We start from the raw sequence: 12,551 nt of genomic DNA, 5'->3' as shown, positions 1-12,551 counted from the left end.
AAACACGTACATGTAATCGATTTTGCTCTATACCGCTCACAAGCCACACAATACTAGTTTGCAGGTGAGGCGTTTGTGGGAAATCCCAGGACATTGTCACAAATGCCAAACTCAAGACAGTTGTCACTGACAAGTTGGTTACTCTTTCCCATTTAACAACTAAAGCCTTGCAAAAAGTTAATCACCTCACACACTGGAAATCTGCAATGGATTCACCAAAGTCTACTGAGAATGAGTAAATGTTCAAAGTCTTATTTTTCAAGAGTCAGTTGAGAATTCGACCAAGACCAGAGATTTCTGTTTGCCTGGCAATCTAACACAGATTTCCTCTTCAGGGGTTTGCATACTTGTCGAAATTACATGTTCAAAATTTCCTGCATTGGCCGGGAATCGAACCCGGGCCTCCCGCGTGGCAGGCGAGAATTCTACCACTGAACAACCAATGCCTTGGAAGGCTGAGTTAACCTCAAAGGCTGGAAATCGTATCATAAAGCTTTTTTTCCAAGAATATGTTCCACTTTGTGGGCTCAGCAACATTGTTCACCCTAAAAAAAAAGCAGTACTTTCTCCCCGTCGGGAAATTGAACCCCGGTCTCCCGCGTGACAGGCGGGGATACTCACCACTATACTAACGAGGAGCAGGTGGTTTGGACCTTTGAAAAAACGTGGAGCATTGGTACTAACCCTAAGTTTGGAATGTTGGGCTTAAACCCTTCTAACAAAAATATATGTAGAGACTGAATGGTTGGAGCTAGGAACTACTATGACCCCGCTATGGAAAGCTGAGACTCTCACAAACACGTACATGTAATCGATTTTGCTCTATACCGCTCACAAGCCACACAATACTAGTTTGCAGGTGAGGCGTTTGTGGGAAATCCCAGGACATTGTCACAAATGCCAAACTCAAGACAGTTGTCACTGACAAGTTGGTTACTCTTTCCCATTTAACAACTAAAGCCTTGCAAAAAGTTAATCACCTCACACACTGGAAATCTGCAATGGATTCACCAAAGTCTACTGAGAATGAGTAAATGTTCAAAGTCTTATTTTTCAAGAGTCAGTTGAGAATTCGACCAAGACCAGAGATTTCTGTTTGCCTGGCAATCTAACACAGATTTCCTCTTCAGGGGTTTGCATACTTGTCGAAATTACATGTTCAAAATTTCCTGCATTGGCCGGGAATCGAACCCGGGCCTCCCGCGTGGCAGGCGAGAATTCTACCACTGAACAACCAATGCCTTGGAAGGCTGAGTTAACCTCAAAGGCTGGAAATCGTATCATAAAGCTTTTTTTCCAAGAATATGTTCCACTTTGTGGGCTCAGCAACATTGTTCACCCTAAAAAAAAAGCAGTACTTTCTCCCCGTCGGGAAATTGAACCCCGGTCTCCCGCGTGACAGGCGGGGATACTCACCACTATACTAACGAGGAGCAGGTGGTTTGGACCTTTGAAAAAACGTGGAGCATTGGTACTAACCCTAAGTTTGGAATGTTGGGCTTAAACCCTTCTAACAAAAATATATGTAGAGACTGAATGGTTGGAGCTAGGAACTACTATGACCCCGCTATGGAAAGCTGAGACTCTCACAAACACGTACATGTAATCGATTTTGCTCTATACCGCTCACAAGCCACACAATACTAGTTTGCAGGTGAGGCGTTTGTTTCTGGGAAATCCCAGGACATTGTCACAAATGCCAAACTCAAGACAGTTGTCACTGACAAGTTGGTTACTCTTTCCCATTTAACAACTAAAGCCTAGCAAAAAGTTAATCACCTCACACACTGGAAATCTGCAATGGATTCACCAAAGTCTACTGAGAATGAGTAAATGTTCAAAGTCTTATTTTTCAAGAGTCAGTTGAGAATTCGACCAAGACCAGAGATTTCTGTTTGCCTGGCAATCTAACACAGATTTCCTCTTCAGGGGTTTGCATACTTGTCGAAATTACATGTTCAAAATTTCCTGCATTGGCCGGGAATCGAACCCGGGCCTCCCGCGTGGCAGGCGAGAATTCTACCACTGAACAACCAATGCCTTGGAAGGCTGAGTTAACCTCAAAGGCTGGAAATCGTATCATAAAGCTTTTTTTCCAAGAATATGTTCCACTTTGTGGGCTCAGCAACATTGTTCACCCTAAAAAAAAAGCAGTACTTTCTCCCCGTCGGGAAATTGAACCCCGGTCTCCCGCGTGACAGGCGGGGATACTCACCACTATACTAACGAGGAGCAGGTGGTTTGGACCTTTGAAAAAACGTGGAGCATTGGTACTAACCCTAAGTTTGGAATGTTGGGCTTAAACCCTTCTCCCCGTCGGGAAGGTGACCCCATTGGTCTCCCGCGTGACAGGCACCAAAGGGGATACTCAAAAATACTAACGAGGAGCAGGTGGTTTACCTTTGAAAAAACGTGGAGCATTGGTACTAACCCTAAGTTTGGAATGTTGGGCTTAAACCCTTCTAACAAAAATATATGTAGAGACTGAATGGTTGGAGCTAGGAACTACTATGACCCCGCTATGGAAAGCTGAGACTCTCACAAACACGTACATGTAATCGATTTTGCTCTATACCGCTCACAAGCCACACAATACTAGTTTGCAGGTGAGGCGTTTGTGGGAAATCCCAGGACATTGTCACAAATGCCAAACTCAAGACAGTTGTCACTGACAAGTTGGTTACTCTTTCCCATTTAACAACTAAAGCCTAGCAAAAAGTTAATCACCTCACACACTGGAAATCTGCAATGGATTCACCAAAGTCTACTGAGAATGAGTAAATGTTCAAAGTCTTATTTTTCAAGAGTCAGTTGAGAATTCGACCAAGACCAGAGATTTCTGTTTGCCTGGCAATCTAACACAGATTTCCTCTTCAGGGGTTTGCATACTTGTCGAAATTACATGTTCAAAATTTCCTGCATTGGCCGGGAATCGAACCCGGGCCTCCCGCGTGGCAGGCGAGAATTCTACCACTGAACAACCAATGCCTTGGAAGGCTGAGTTAACCTCAAAGGCTGGAAATCGTATCATAAAGCTTTTTTTCCAAGAATATGTTCCACTTTGTGGGCTCAGCAACATTGTTCACCCTAAAAAAAAAGCAGTACTTTCTCCCCGTCGGGAAATTGAACCCCGGTCTCCCGCGTGACAGGCGGGGATACTCACCACTATACTAACGAGGAGCAGGTGGTTTGGACCTTTGAAAAAACGTGGAGCATTGGTACTAACCCTAAGTTTGGAATGTTGGGCTTAAACCCTTCTAACAAAAATATATGTAGAGACTGAATGGTTGGAGCTAGGAACTACTATGACCCCGCTATGGAAAGCTGAGACTCTCACAAACACGTACATGTAATCGATTTTGCTCTATACCGCTCACAAGCCACACAATACTAGTTTGCAGGTGAGGCGTTTGTGGGAAATCCCAGGACATTGTCACAAATGCCAAACTCAAGACAGTTGTCACTGACAAGTTGGTTACTCTTTCCCATTTAACAACTAAAGCCTAGCAAAAAGTTAATCACCTCACACACTGGAAATCTGCAATGGATTCACCAAAGTCTACTGAGAATGAGTAAATGTTCAAAGTCTTATTTTTCAAGAGTCAGTTGAGAATTCGACCAAGACCAGAGATTTCTGTTTGCCTGGCAATCTAACACAGATTTCCTCTTCAGGGGTTTGCATACTTGTCGAAATTACATGTTCAAAATTTCCTGCATTGGCCGGGAATCGAACCCGGGCCTCCCGCGTGGCAGGCGAGAATTCTACCACTGAACAACCAATGCCTTGGAAGGCTGAGTTAACCTCAAAGGCTGGAAATCGTATCATAAAGCTTTTTTTCCAAGAATATGTTCCACTTTGTGGGCTCAGCAACATTGTTCACCCTAAAAAAAAAGCAGTACTTTCTCCCCGTCGGGAAATTGAACCCCGGTCTCCCGCGTGACAGGCGGGGATACTCACCACTATACTAACGAGGAGCAGGTGGTTTGGACCTTTGAAAAAACGTGGAGCATTGGTACTAACCCTAAGTTTGGAATGTTGGGCTTAAACCCTTCTAACAAAAATATATGTAGAGACTGAATGGTTGGAGCTAGGAACTACTATGACCCCGCTATGGAAAGCTGAGACTCTCACAAACACGTACATGTAATCGATTTTGCTCTATACCGCTCACAAGCCACACAATACTAGTTTGCAGGTGAGGCGTTTGTGGGAAATCCCAGGACATTGTCACAAATGCCAAACTCAAGACAGTTGTCACTGACAAGTTGGTTACTCTTTCCCATTTAACAACTAAAGCCTTGCAAAAAGTTAATCACCTCACACACTGGAAATCTGCAATGGATTCACCAAAGTCTACTGAGAATGAGTAAATGTTCAAAGTCTTATTTTTCAAGAGTCAGTTGAGAATTCGACCAAGACCAGAGATTTCTGTTTGCCTGGCAATCTAACACAGATTTCCTCTTCAGGGGTTTGCATACTTGTCGAAATTACATGTTCAAAATTTCCTGCATTGGCCGGGAATCGAACCCGGGCCTCCCGCGTGGCAGGCGAGAATTCTACCACTGAACAACCAATGCCTTGGAAGGCTGAGTTAACCTCAAAGGCTGGAAATCGTATCATAAAGCTTTTTTTCCAAGAATATGTTCCACTTTGTGGGCTCAGCAACATTGTTCACCCTAAAAAAAAAGCAGTACTTTCTCCCCGTCGGGAAATTGAACCCCGGTCTCCCGCGTGACAGGCGGGGATACTCACCACTATACTAACGAGGAGCAGGTGGTTTGGACCTTTGAAAAAACGTGGAGCATTGGTACTAACCCTAAGTTTGGAATGTTGGGCTTAAACCCTTCTAACAAAAATATATGTAGAGACTGAATGGTTGGAGCTAGGAACTACTATGACCCCGCTATGGAAAGCTGAGACTCTCACAAACACGTACATGTAATCGATTTTGCTCTATACCGCTCACAAGCCACACAATACTAGTTTGCAGGTGAGGCGTTTGTGGGAAATCCCAGGACATTGTCACAAATGCCAAACTCAAGACAGTTGTCACTGACAAGTTGGTTACTCTTTCCCATTTAACAACTAAAGCCTAGCAAAAAGTTAATCACCTCACACACTGGAAATCTGCAATGGATTCACCAAAGTCAACTGAGAATGAGTAAATGTTCAAAGTCTTATTTTTCAAGAGTCAGTTGAGAATTCGACCAAGACCAGAGATTTCTGTTTGCCTGGCAATCTAACACAGATTTCCTCTTCAGGGGTTTGCATACTTGTCGAAATTACATGTTCAAAATTTCCTGCATTGGCCGGGAATCGAACCCGGGCCTCCCGCGTGGCAGGCGAGAATTCTACCACTGAACAACCAATGCCTTGGAAGGCTGAGTTAACCTCAAAGGCTGGAAATCGTATCATAAAGCTTTTTTTCCAAGAATATGTTCCACTTTGTGGGCTCAGCAACATTGTTCACCCTAAAAAAAAAGCAGTACTTTCTCCCCGTCGGGAAATTGAACCCCGGTCTCCCGCGTGACAGGCGGGGATACTCACCACTATACTAACGAGGAGCAGGTGGTTTGGACCTTTGAAAAAACGTGGAGCATTGGTACTAACCCTAAGTTTGGAATGTTGGGCTTAAACCCTTCTAACAAAAATATATGTAGAGACTGAATGGTTGGAGCTAGGAACTACTATGACCCCGCTATGGAAAGCTGAGACTCTCACAAACACGTACATGTAATCGATTTTGCTCTATACCGCTCACAAGCCACACAATACTAGTTTGCAGGTGAGGCGTTTGTGGGAAATCCCAGGACATTGTCACAAATGCCAAACTCAAGACAGTTGTCACTGACAAGTTGGTTACTCTTTCCCATTTAACAACTAAAGCCTAGCAAAAAGTTAATCACCTCACACACTGGAAATCTGCAATGGATTCACCAAAGTCAACTGAGAATGAGTAAATGTTCAAAGTCTTATTTTTCAAGAGTCAGTTGAGAATTCGACCAAGACCAGAGATTTCTGTTTGCCTGGCAATCTAACACAGATTTCCTCTTCAGGGGTTTGCATACTTGTCGAAATTACATGTTCAAAATTTCCTGCATTGGCCGGGAATCGAACCCGGGCCTCCCGCGTGGCAGGCGAGAATTCTACCACTGAACAACCAATGCCTTGGAAGGCTGAGTTAACCTCAAAGGCTGGAAATCGTATCATAAAGCTTTTTTTCCAAGAATATGTTCCACTTTGTGGGCTCAGCAACATTGTTCACCCTAAAAAAAAAGCAGTACTTTCTCCCCGTCGGGAAATTGAACCCCGGTCTCCCGCGTGACAGGCGGGGATACTCACCACTATACTAACGAGGAGCAGGTGGCTTGGACCTTTGAAAAAACGTGGAGCATTGGTACTAACCCTAAGTTTGGAATGTTGGGCTTAAACCCTTCTAACAAAAATATATGTAGAGACTGAATGGTTGGAGCTAGGAACTACTATGACCCCGCTATGGAAAGCTGAGACTCTCACAAACACGTACATGTAATCGATTTTGCTCTATACCGCTCACAAGCCACACAATACTAGTTTGCAGGTGAGGCGTTTGTGGGAAATCCCAGGACATTGTCACAAATGCCAAACTCAAGACAGTTGTCACTGACAAGTTGGTTACTCTTTCCCATTTAACAACTAAAGCCTAGCAAAAAGTTAATCACCTCACACACTGGAAATCTGCAATGGATTCACCAAAGTCAACTGAGAATGAGTAAATGTTCAAAGTCTTATTTTTCAAGAGTCAGTTGAGAATTCGACCAAGACCAGAGATTTCTGTTTGCCTGGCAATCTAACACAGATTTCCTCTTCAGGGGTTTGCATACTTGTCGAAATTACATGTTCAAAATTTCCTGCATTGGCCGGGAATCGAACCCGGGCCTCCCGCGTGGCAGGCGAGAATTCTACCACTGAACAACCAATGCCTTGGAAGGCTGAGTTAACCTCAAAGGCTGGAAATCGTATCATAAAGCTTTTTTTCCAAGAATATGTTCCACTTTGTGGGCTCAGCAACATTGTTCACCCTAAAAAAAAAGCAGTACTTTCTCCCCGTCGGGAAATTGAACCCCGGTCTCCCGCGTGACAGGCGGGGATACTCACCACTATACTAACGAGGAGCAGGTGGCTTGGACCTTTGAAAAAACGTGGAGCATTGGTACTAACCCTAAGTTTGGAATGTTGGGCTTAAACCCTTCTAACAAAAATATATGTAGAGACTGAATGGTTGGAGCTAGGAACTACTATGACCCCGCTATGGAAAGCTGAGACTCTCACAAACACGTACATGTAATCGATTTTGCTCTATACCGCTCACAAGCCACACAATACTAGTTTGCAGGTGAGGCGTTTGTGGGAAATCCCAGGACATTGTCACAAATGCCAAACTCAAGACAGTTGTCACTGACAAGTTGGTTACTCTTTCCCATTTAACAACTAAAGCCTAGCAAAAAGTTAATCACCTCACACACTGGAAATCTGCAATGGATTCACCAAAGTCAACTGAGAATGAGTAAATGTTCAAAGTCTTATTTTTCAAGAGTCAGTTGAGAATTCGACCAAGACCAGAGATTTCTGTTTGCCTGGCAATCTAACACAGATTTCCTCTTCAGGGGTTTGCATACTTGTCGAAATTACATGTTCAAAATTTCCTGCATTGGCCGGGAATCGAACCCGGGCCTCCCGCGTGGCAGGCGAGAATTCTACCACTGAACAACCAATGCCTTGGAAGGCTGAGTTAACCTCAAAGGCTGGAAATCGTATCATAAAGCTTTTTTTCCAAGAATATGTTCCACTTTGTGGGCTCAGCAACATTGTTCACCCTAAAAAAAAAGCAGCACTTTCTCCCCGTCGGGAAATTGAACCCCGGTCTCCCGCGTGACAGGCGGGGATACTCACCACTATACTAACGAGGAGCAGGTGGCTTGGACCTTTGAAAAAACGTGGAGCATTGGTACTAACCCTAAGTTTGGAATGTTGGGCTTAAACCCTTCTAACAAAAATATATGTAGAGACTGAATGGTTGGAGCTAGGAACTACTATGACCCCGCTATGGAAAGCTGAGACTCTCACAAACACGTACATGTAATCGATTTTGCTCTATACCGCTCACAAGCCACACAATACTAGTTTGCAGGTGAGGCGTTTGTGGGAAATCCCAGGACATTGTCACAAATGCCAAACTCAAGACAGTTGTCACTGACAAGTTGGTTACTCTTTCCCATTTAACAACTAAAGCCTAGCAAAAAGTTAATCACCTCACACACTGGAAATCTGCAATGGATTCACCAAAGTCAACTGAGAATGAGTAAATGTTCAAAGTCTTATTTTTCAAGAGTCAGTTGAGAATTCGACCAAGACCAGAGATTTCTGTTTGCCTGGCAATCTAACACAGATTTCCTCTTCAGGGGTTTGCATACTTGTCGAAATTACATGTTCAAAATTTCCTGCATTGGCCGGGAATCGAACCCGGGCCTCCCGCGTGGCAGGCGAGAATTCTACCACTGAACAACCAATGCCTTGGAAGGCTGAGTTAACCTCAAAGGCTGGAAATCGTATCATAAAGCTTTTTTTCCAAGAATATGTTCCACTTTGTGGGCTCAGCAACATTGTTCACCCTAAAAAAAAAGCAGCACTTTCTCCCCGTCGGGAAATTGAACCCCGGTCTCCCGCGTGACAGGCGGGGATACTCACCACTATACTAACGAGGAGCAGGTGGCTTGGACCTTTGAAAAAACGTGGAGCATTGGTACTAACCCTAAGTTTGGAATGTTGGGCTTAAACCCTTCTAACAAAAATATATGTAGAGACTGAATGGTTGGAGCTAGGAACTACTATGACCCCGCTATGGAAAGCTGAGACTCTCACAAACACGTACATGTAATCGATTTTGCTCTATACCGCTCACAAGCCACACAATACTAGTTTGCAGGTGAGGCGTTTGTGGGAAATCCCAGGACATTGTCACAAATGCCAAACTCAAGACAGTTGTCACTGACAAGTTGGTTACTCTTTCCCATTTAACAACTAAAGCCTAGCAAAAAGTTAATCACCTCACACACTGGAAATCTGCAATGGATTCACCAAAGTCAACTGAGAATGAGTAAATGTTCAAAGTCTTATTTTTCAAGAGTCAGTTGAGAATTCGACCAAGACCAGAGATTTCTGTTTGCCTGGCAATCTAACACAGATTTCCTCTTCAGGGGTTTGCATACTTGTCGAAATTACATGTTCAAAATTTCCTGCATTGGCCGGGAATCGAACCCGGGCCTCCCGCGTGGCAGGCGAGAATTCTACCACTGAACAACCAATGCCTTGGAAGGCTGAGTTAACCTCAAAGGCTGGAAATCGTATCATAAAGCTTTTTTTCCAAGAATATGTTCCACTTTGTGGGCTCAGCAACATTGTTCACCCTAAAAAAAAAGCAGTACTTTCTCCCCGTCGGGAAATTGAACCCCGGTCTCCCGCGTGACAGGCGGGGATACTCACCACTATACTAACGAGGAGCAGGTGGTTTGGACCTTTGAAAAAACGTGGAGCATTGGTACTAACCCTAAGTTTGGAATGTTGGGCTTAAACCCTTCTAACAAAAATATATGTAGAGACTGAATGGTTGGAGCTAGGAACTACTATGACCCCGCTATGGAAAGCTGAGACTCTCACAAACACGTACATGTAATCGATTTTGCTCTATACCGCTCACAAGCCACACAATACTAGTTTGCAGGTGAGGCGTTTGTGGGAAATCCCAGGACATTGTCACAAATGCCAAACTCAAGACAGTTGTCACTGACAAGTTGGTTACTCTTTCCCATTTAACAACTAAAGCCTAGCAAAAAGTTAATCACCTCACACACTGGAAATCTGCAATGGATTCACCAAAGTCAACTGAGAATGAGTAAATGTTCAAAGTCTTATTTTTCAAGAGTCAGTTGAGAATTCGACCAAGACCAGAGATTTCTGTTTGCCTGGCAATCTAACACAGATTTCCTCTTCAGGGGTTTGCATACTTGTCGAAATTACATGTTCAAAATTTCCTGCATTGGCCGGGAATCGAACCCGGGCCTCCCGCGTGGCAGGCGAGAATTCTACCACTGAACAACCAATGCCTTGGAAGGCTGAGTTAACCTCAAAGGCTGGAAATCGTATCATAAAGCTTTTTTTCCAAGAATATGTTCCACTTTGTGGGCTCAGCAACATTGTTCACCCTAAAAAAAAAGCAGTACTTTCTCCCCGTCGGGAAATTGAACCCCGGTCTCCCGCGTGACAGGCGGGGATACTCACCACTATACTAACGAGGAGCAGGTGGTTTGGACCTTTGAAAAAACGTGGAGCATTGGTACTAACCCTAAGTTTGGAATGTTGGGCTTAAACCCTTCTAACAAAAATATATGTAGAGACTGAATGGTTGGAGCTAGGAACTACTATGACCCCGCTATGGAAAGCTGAGACTCTCACAAACACGTACATGTAATCGATTTTGCTCTATACCGCTCACAAGCCACACAATACTAGTTTGCAGGTGAGGCGTTTGTGGGAAATCCCAGGACATTGTCACAAATGCCAAACTCAAGACAGTTGTCACTGACAAGTTGGTTACTCTTTCCCATTTAACAACTAAAGCCTAGCAAAAAGTTAATCACCTCACACACTGGAAATCTGCAATGGATTCACCAAAGTCAACTGAGAATGAGTAAATGTTCAAAGTCTTATTTTTCAAGAGTCAGTTGAGAATTCGACCAAGACCAGAGATTTCTGTTTGCCTGGCAATCTAACACAGATTTCCTCTTCAGGGGTTTGCATACTTGTCGAAATTACATGTTCAAAATTTCCTGCATTGGCCGGGAATCGAACCCGGGCCTCCCGCGTGGCAGGCGAGAATTCTACCACTGAACAACCAATGCCTTGGAAGGCTGAGTTAACCTCAAAGGCTGGAAATCGTATCATAAAGCTTTTTTTCCAAGAATATGTTCCACTTTGTGGGCTCAGCAACATTGTTCACCCTAAAAAAAAAGCAGTACTTTCTCCCCGTCGGGAAATTGAACCCCGGTCTCCCGCGTGACAGGCGGGGATACTCACCACTATACTAACGAGGAGCAGGTGGTTTGGACCTTTGAAAAAACGTGGAGCATTGGTACTAACCCTAAGTTTGGAATGTTGGGCTTAAACCCTTCTAACAAAAATATATGTAGAGACTGAATGGTTGGAGCTAGGAACTACTATGACCCCGCTATGGAAAGCTGAGACTCTCACAAACACGTACATGTAATCGATTTTGCTCTATACCGCTCACAAGCCACACAATACTAGTTTGCAGGTGAGGCGTTTGTGGGAAATCCCAGGACATTGTCACAAATGCCAAACTCAAGACAGTTGTCACTGACAAGTTGGTTACTCTTTCCCATTTAACAACTAAAGCCTAGCAAAAAGTTAATCACCTCACACACTGGAAATCTGCAATGGATTCACCAAAGTCAACTGAGAATGAGTAAATGTTCAAAGTCTTATTTTTCAAGAGTCAGTTGAGAATTCGACCAAGACCAGAGATTTCTGTTTGCCTGGCAATCTAACACAGATTTCCTCTTCAGGGGTTTGCATACTTGTCGAAATTACATGTTCAAAATTTCCTGCATTGGCCGGGAATCGAACCCGGGCCTCCCGCGTGGCAGGCGAGAATTCTACCACTGAACAACCAATGCCTTGGAAGGCTGAGTTAACCTCAAAGGCTGGAAATCGTATCATAAAGCTTTTTTTCCAAGAATATGTTCCACTTTGTGGGCTCAGCAACATTGTTCACCCTAAAAAAAAAGCAGTACTTTCTCCCCGTCGGGAAATTGAACCCCGGTCTCCCGCGTGACAGGCGGGGATACTCACCACTATACTAACGAGGAGCAGGTGGTTTGGACCTTTGAAAAAACGTGGAGCATTGGTACTAACCCTAAGTTTGGAATGTTGGGCTTAAACCCTTCTAACAAAAATATATGTAGAGACTGAATGGTTGGAGCTAGGAACTACTATGACCCCGCTATGGAAAGCTGAGACTCTCACAAACACGTACATGTAATCGATTTTGCTCTATACCGCTCACAAGCCACACAATACTAGTTTGCAGGTGAGGCGTTTGTGGGAAATCCCAGGACATTGTCACAAATGCCAAACTCAAGACAGTTGTCACTGACAAGTTGGTTACTCTTTCCCATTTAACAACTAAAGCCTAGCAAAAAGTTAATCACCTCACACACTGGAAATCTGCAATGGATTCACCAAAGTCAACTGAGAATGAGTAAATGTTCAAAGTCTTATTTTTCAAGAGTCAGTTGAGAATTCGACCAAGACCAGAGATTTCTGTTTGCCTGGCAATCTAACACAGATTTCCTCTTCAGGGGTTTGCATACTTGTCGAAATTACATGTTCAAAATTTCCTGCATTGGCCGGGAATCGAACCCGGGCCTCCCGCGTGGCAGGCGAGAATTCTACCACTGAACAACCAATGCCTTGGAAGGCTGAGTTAACCTCA

General features: G+C 44.0%; 31 non-coding genes across 31 annotated transcripts; all 31 read right to left on the bottom strand.

Annotated features, from left to right (window-relative positions):
- Positions 1-375: 375 nt before the first annotated feature.
- trnag-gcc (transfer RNA glycine (anticodon GCC)) lies at positions 376-446 on the bottom strand. Its single transcript has one exon. It is a non-coding gene; the product is annotated as a tRNA-Gly (tRNA).
- A 120-nt stretch (positions 447-566) lies between these two features.
- Positions 567-638, bottom strand: trnad-guc (transfer RNA aspartic acid (anticodon GUC)). The gene has a single exon. It is a non-coding gene; the product is annotated as a tRNA-Asp (tRNA).
- A 532-nt stretch (positions 639-1,170) lies between these two features.
- On the bottom strand, positions 1,171-1,241 carry trnag-gcc (transfer RNA glycine (anticodon GCC)). The gene has a single exon. It is a non-coding gene; the product is annotated as a tRNA-Gly (tRNA).
- A 120-nt stretch (positions 1,242-1,361) lies between these two features.
- Positions 1,362-1,433, bottom strand: trnad-guc (transfer RNA aspartic acid (anticodon GUC)). The gene has a single exon. It is a non-coding gene; the product is annotated as a tRNA-Asp (tRNA).
- A 536-nt stretch (positions 1,434-1,969) lies between these two features.
- trnag-gcc (transfer RNA glycine (anticodon GCC)) lies at positions 1,970-2,040 on the bottom strand. Its single transcript has one exon. It is a non-coding gene; the product is annotated as a tRNA-Gly (tRNA).
- Positions 2,041-2,160: 120 nt separating this feature from the next.
- On the bottom strand, positions 2,161-2,232 carry trnad-guc (transfer RNA aspartic acid (anticodon GUC)). Its single transcript has one exon. It is a non-coding gene; the product is annotated as a tRNA-Asp (tRNA).
- Positions 2,233-2,917: 685 nt separating this feature from the next.
- trnag-gcc (transfer RNA glycine (anticodon GCC)) lies at positions 2,918-2,988 on the bottom strand. The gene has a single exon. It is a non-coding gene; the product is annotated as a tRNA-Gly (tRNA).
- Positions 2,989-3,108: 120 nt separating this feature from the next.
- On the bottom strand, positions 3,109-3,180 carry trnad-guc (transfer RNA aspartic acid (anticodon GUC)). Its single transcript has one exon. It is a non-coding gene; the product is annotated as a tRNA-Asp (tRNA).
- A 532-nt stretch (positions 3,181-3,712) lies between these two features.
- On the bottom strand, positions 3,713-3,783 carry trnag-gcc (transfer RNA glycine (anticodon GCC)). Its single transcript has one exon. It is a non-coding gene; the product is annotated as a tRNA-Gly (tRNA).
- Positions 3,784-3,903: 120 nt separating this feature from the next.
- On the bottom strand, positions 3,904-3,975 carry trnad-guc (transfer RNA aspartic acid (anticodon GUC)). The gene has a single exon. It is a non-coding gene; the product is annotated as a tRNA-Asp (tRNA).
- A 532-nt stretch (positions 3,976-4,507) lies between these two features.
- On the bottom strand, positions 4,508-4,578 carry trnag-gcc (transfer RNA glycine (anticodon GCC)). Its single transcript has one exon. It is a non-coding gene; the product is annotated as a tRNA-Gly (tRNA).
- Positions 4,579-4,698: 120 nt separating this feature from the next.
- On the bottom strand, positions 4,699-4,770 carry trnad-guc (transfer RNA aspartic acid (anticodon GUC)). The gene has a single exon. It is a non-coding gene; the product is annotated as a tRNA-Asp (tRNA).
- A 532-nt stretch (positions 4,771-5,302) lies between these two features.
- Positions 5,303-5,373, bottom strand: trnag-gcc (transfer RNA glycine (anticodon GCC)). Its single transcript has one exon. It is a non-coding gene; the product is annotated as a tRNA-Gly (tRNA).
- A 120-nt stretch (positions 5,374-5,493) lies between these two features.
- trnad-guc (transfer RNA aspartic acid (anticodon GUC)) lies at positions 5,494-5,565 on the bottom strand. Its single transcript has one exon. It is a non-coding gene; the product is annotated as a tRNA-Asp (tRNA).
- Positions 5,566-6,097: 532 nt separating this feature from the next.
- On the bottom strand, positions 6,098-6,168 carry trnag-gcc (transfer RNA glycine (anticodon GCC)). Its single transcript has one exon. It is a non-coding gene; the product is annotated as a tRNA-Gly (tRNA).
- A 120-nt stretch (positions 6,169-6,288) lies between these two features.
- trnad-guc (transfer RNA aspartic acid (anticodon GUC)) lies at positions 6,289-6,360 on the bottom strand. The gene has a single exon. It is a non-coding gene; the product is annotated as a tRNA-Asp (tRNA).
- A 532-nt stretch (positions 6,361-6,892) lies between these two features.
- trnag-gcc (transfer RNA glycine (anticodon GCC)) lies at positions 6,893-6,963 on the bottom strand. The gene has a single exon. It is a non-coding gene; the product is annotated as a tRNA-Gly (tRNA).
- Positions 6,964-7,083: 120 nt separating this feature from the next.
- Positions 7,084-7,155, bottom strand: trnad-guc (transfer RNA aspartic acid (anticodon GUC)). The gene has a single exon. It is a non-coding gene; the product is annotated as a tRNA-Asp (tRNA).
- A 532-nt stretch (positions 7,156-7,687) lies between these two features.
- Positions 7,688-7,758, bottom strand: trnag-gcc (transfer RNA glycine (anticodon GCC)). The gene has a single exon. It is a non-coding gene; the product is annotated as a tRNA-Gly (tRNA).
- A 120-nt stretch (positions 7,759-7,878) lies between these two features.
- On the bottom strand, positions 7,879-7,950 carry trnad-guc (transfer RNA aspartic acid (anticodon GUC)). Its single transcript has one exon. It is a non-coding gene; the product is annotated as a tRNA-Asp (tRNA).
- Positions 7,951-8,482: 532 nt separating this feature from the next.
- trnag-gcc (transfer RNA glycine (anticodon GCC)) lies at positions 8,483-8,553 on the bottom strand. The gene has a single exon. It is a non-coding gene; the product is annotated as a tRNA-Gly (tRNA).
- Positions 8,554-8,673: 120 nt separating this feature from the next.
- On the bottom strand, positions 8,674-8,745 carry trnad-guc (transfer RNA aspartic acid (anticodon GUC)). Its single transcript has one exon. It is a non-coding gene; the product is annotated as a tRNA-Asp (tRNA).
- A 532-nt stretch (positions 8,746-9,277) lies between these two features.
- Positions 9,278-9,348, bottom strand: trnag-gcc (transfer RNA glycine (anticodon GCC)). The gene has a single exon. It is a non-coding gene; the product is annotated as a tRNA-Gly (tRNA).
- A 120-nt stretch (positions 9,349-9,468) lies between these two features.
- trnad-guc (transfer RNA aspartic acid (anticodon GUC)) lies at positions 9,469-9,540 on the bottom strand. The gene has a single exon. It is a non-coding gene; the product is annotated as a tRNA-Asp (tRNA).
- Positions 9,541-10,072: 532 nt separating this feature from the next.
- trnag-gcc (transfer RNA glycine (anticodon GCC)) lies at positions 10,073-10,143 on the bottom strand. The gene has a single exon. It is a non-coding gene; the product is annotated as a tRNA-Gly (tRNA).
- A 120-nt stretch (positions 10,144-10,263) lies between these two features.
- Positions 10,264-10,335, bottom strand: trnad-guc (transfer RNA aspartic acid (anticodon GUC)). Its single transcript has one exon. It is a non-coding gene; the product is annotated as a tRNA-Asp (tRNA).
- A 532-nt stretch (positions 10,336-10,867) lies between these two features.
- On the bottom strand, positions 10,868-10,938 carry trnag-gcc (transfer RNA glycine (anticodon GCC)). The gene has a single exon. It is a non-coding gene; the product is annotated as a tRNA-Gly (tRNA).
- Positions 10,939-11,058: 120 nt separating this feature from the next.
- On the bottom strand, positions 11,059-11,130 carry trnad-guc (transfer RNA aspartic acid (anticodon GUC)). The gene has a single exon. It is a non-coding gene; the product is annotated as a tRNA-Asp (tRNA).
- Positions 11,131-11,662: 532 nt separating this feature from the next.
- Positions 11,663-11,733, bottom strand: trnag-gcc (transfer RNA glycine (anticodon GCC)). The gene has a single exon. It is a non-coding gene; the product is annotated as a tRNA-Gly (tRNA).
- Positions 11,734-11,853: 120 nt separating this feature from the next.
- On the bottom strand, positions 11,854-11,925 carry trnad-guc (transfer RNA aspartic acid (anticodon GUC)). Its single transcript has one exon. It is a non-coding gene; the product is annotated as a tRNA-Asp (tRNA).
- Positions 11,926-12,457: 532 nt separating this feature from the next.
- On the bottom strand, positions 12,458-12,528 carry trnag-gcc (transfer RNA glycine (anticodon GCC)). The gene has a single exon. It is a non-coding gene; the product is annotated as a tRNA-Gly (tRNA).
- Between the last annotated feature and the right edge of the window lie 23 nt (positions 12,529-12,551).

The sequence above is a fragment of the Oncorhynchus clarkii genome, chromosome 5 (assembly GCF_045791955.1).
Source record: "Oncorhynchus clarkii lewisi isolate Uvic-CL-2024 chromosome 5, UVic_Ocla_1.0, whole genome shotgun sequence".
In the NCBI taxonomy this organism is placed as follows: domain Eukaryota; kingdom Metazoa; phylum Chordata; class Actinopteri; order Salmoniformes; family Salmonidae; genus Oncorhynchus; species Oncorhynchus clarkii.
This window is presented reverse-complemented; position numbering and strand designations above follow the sequence as displayed.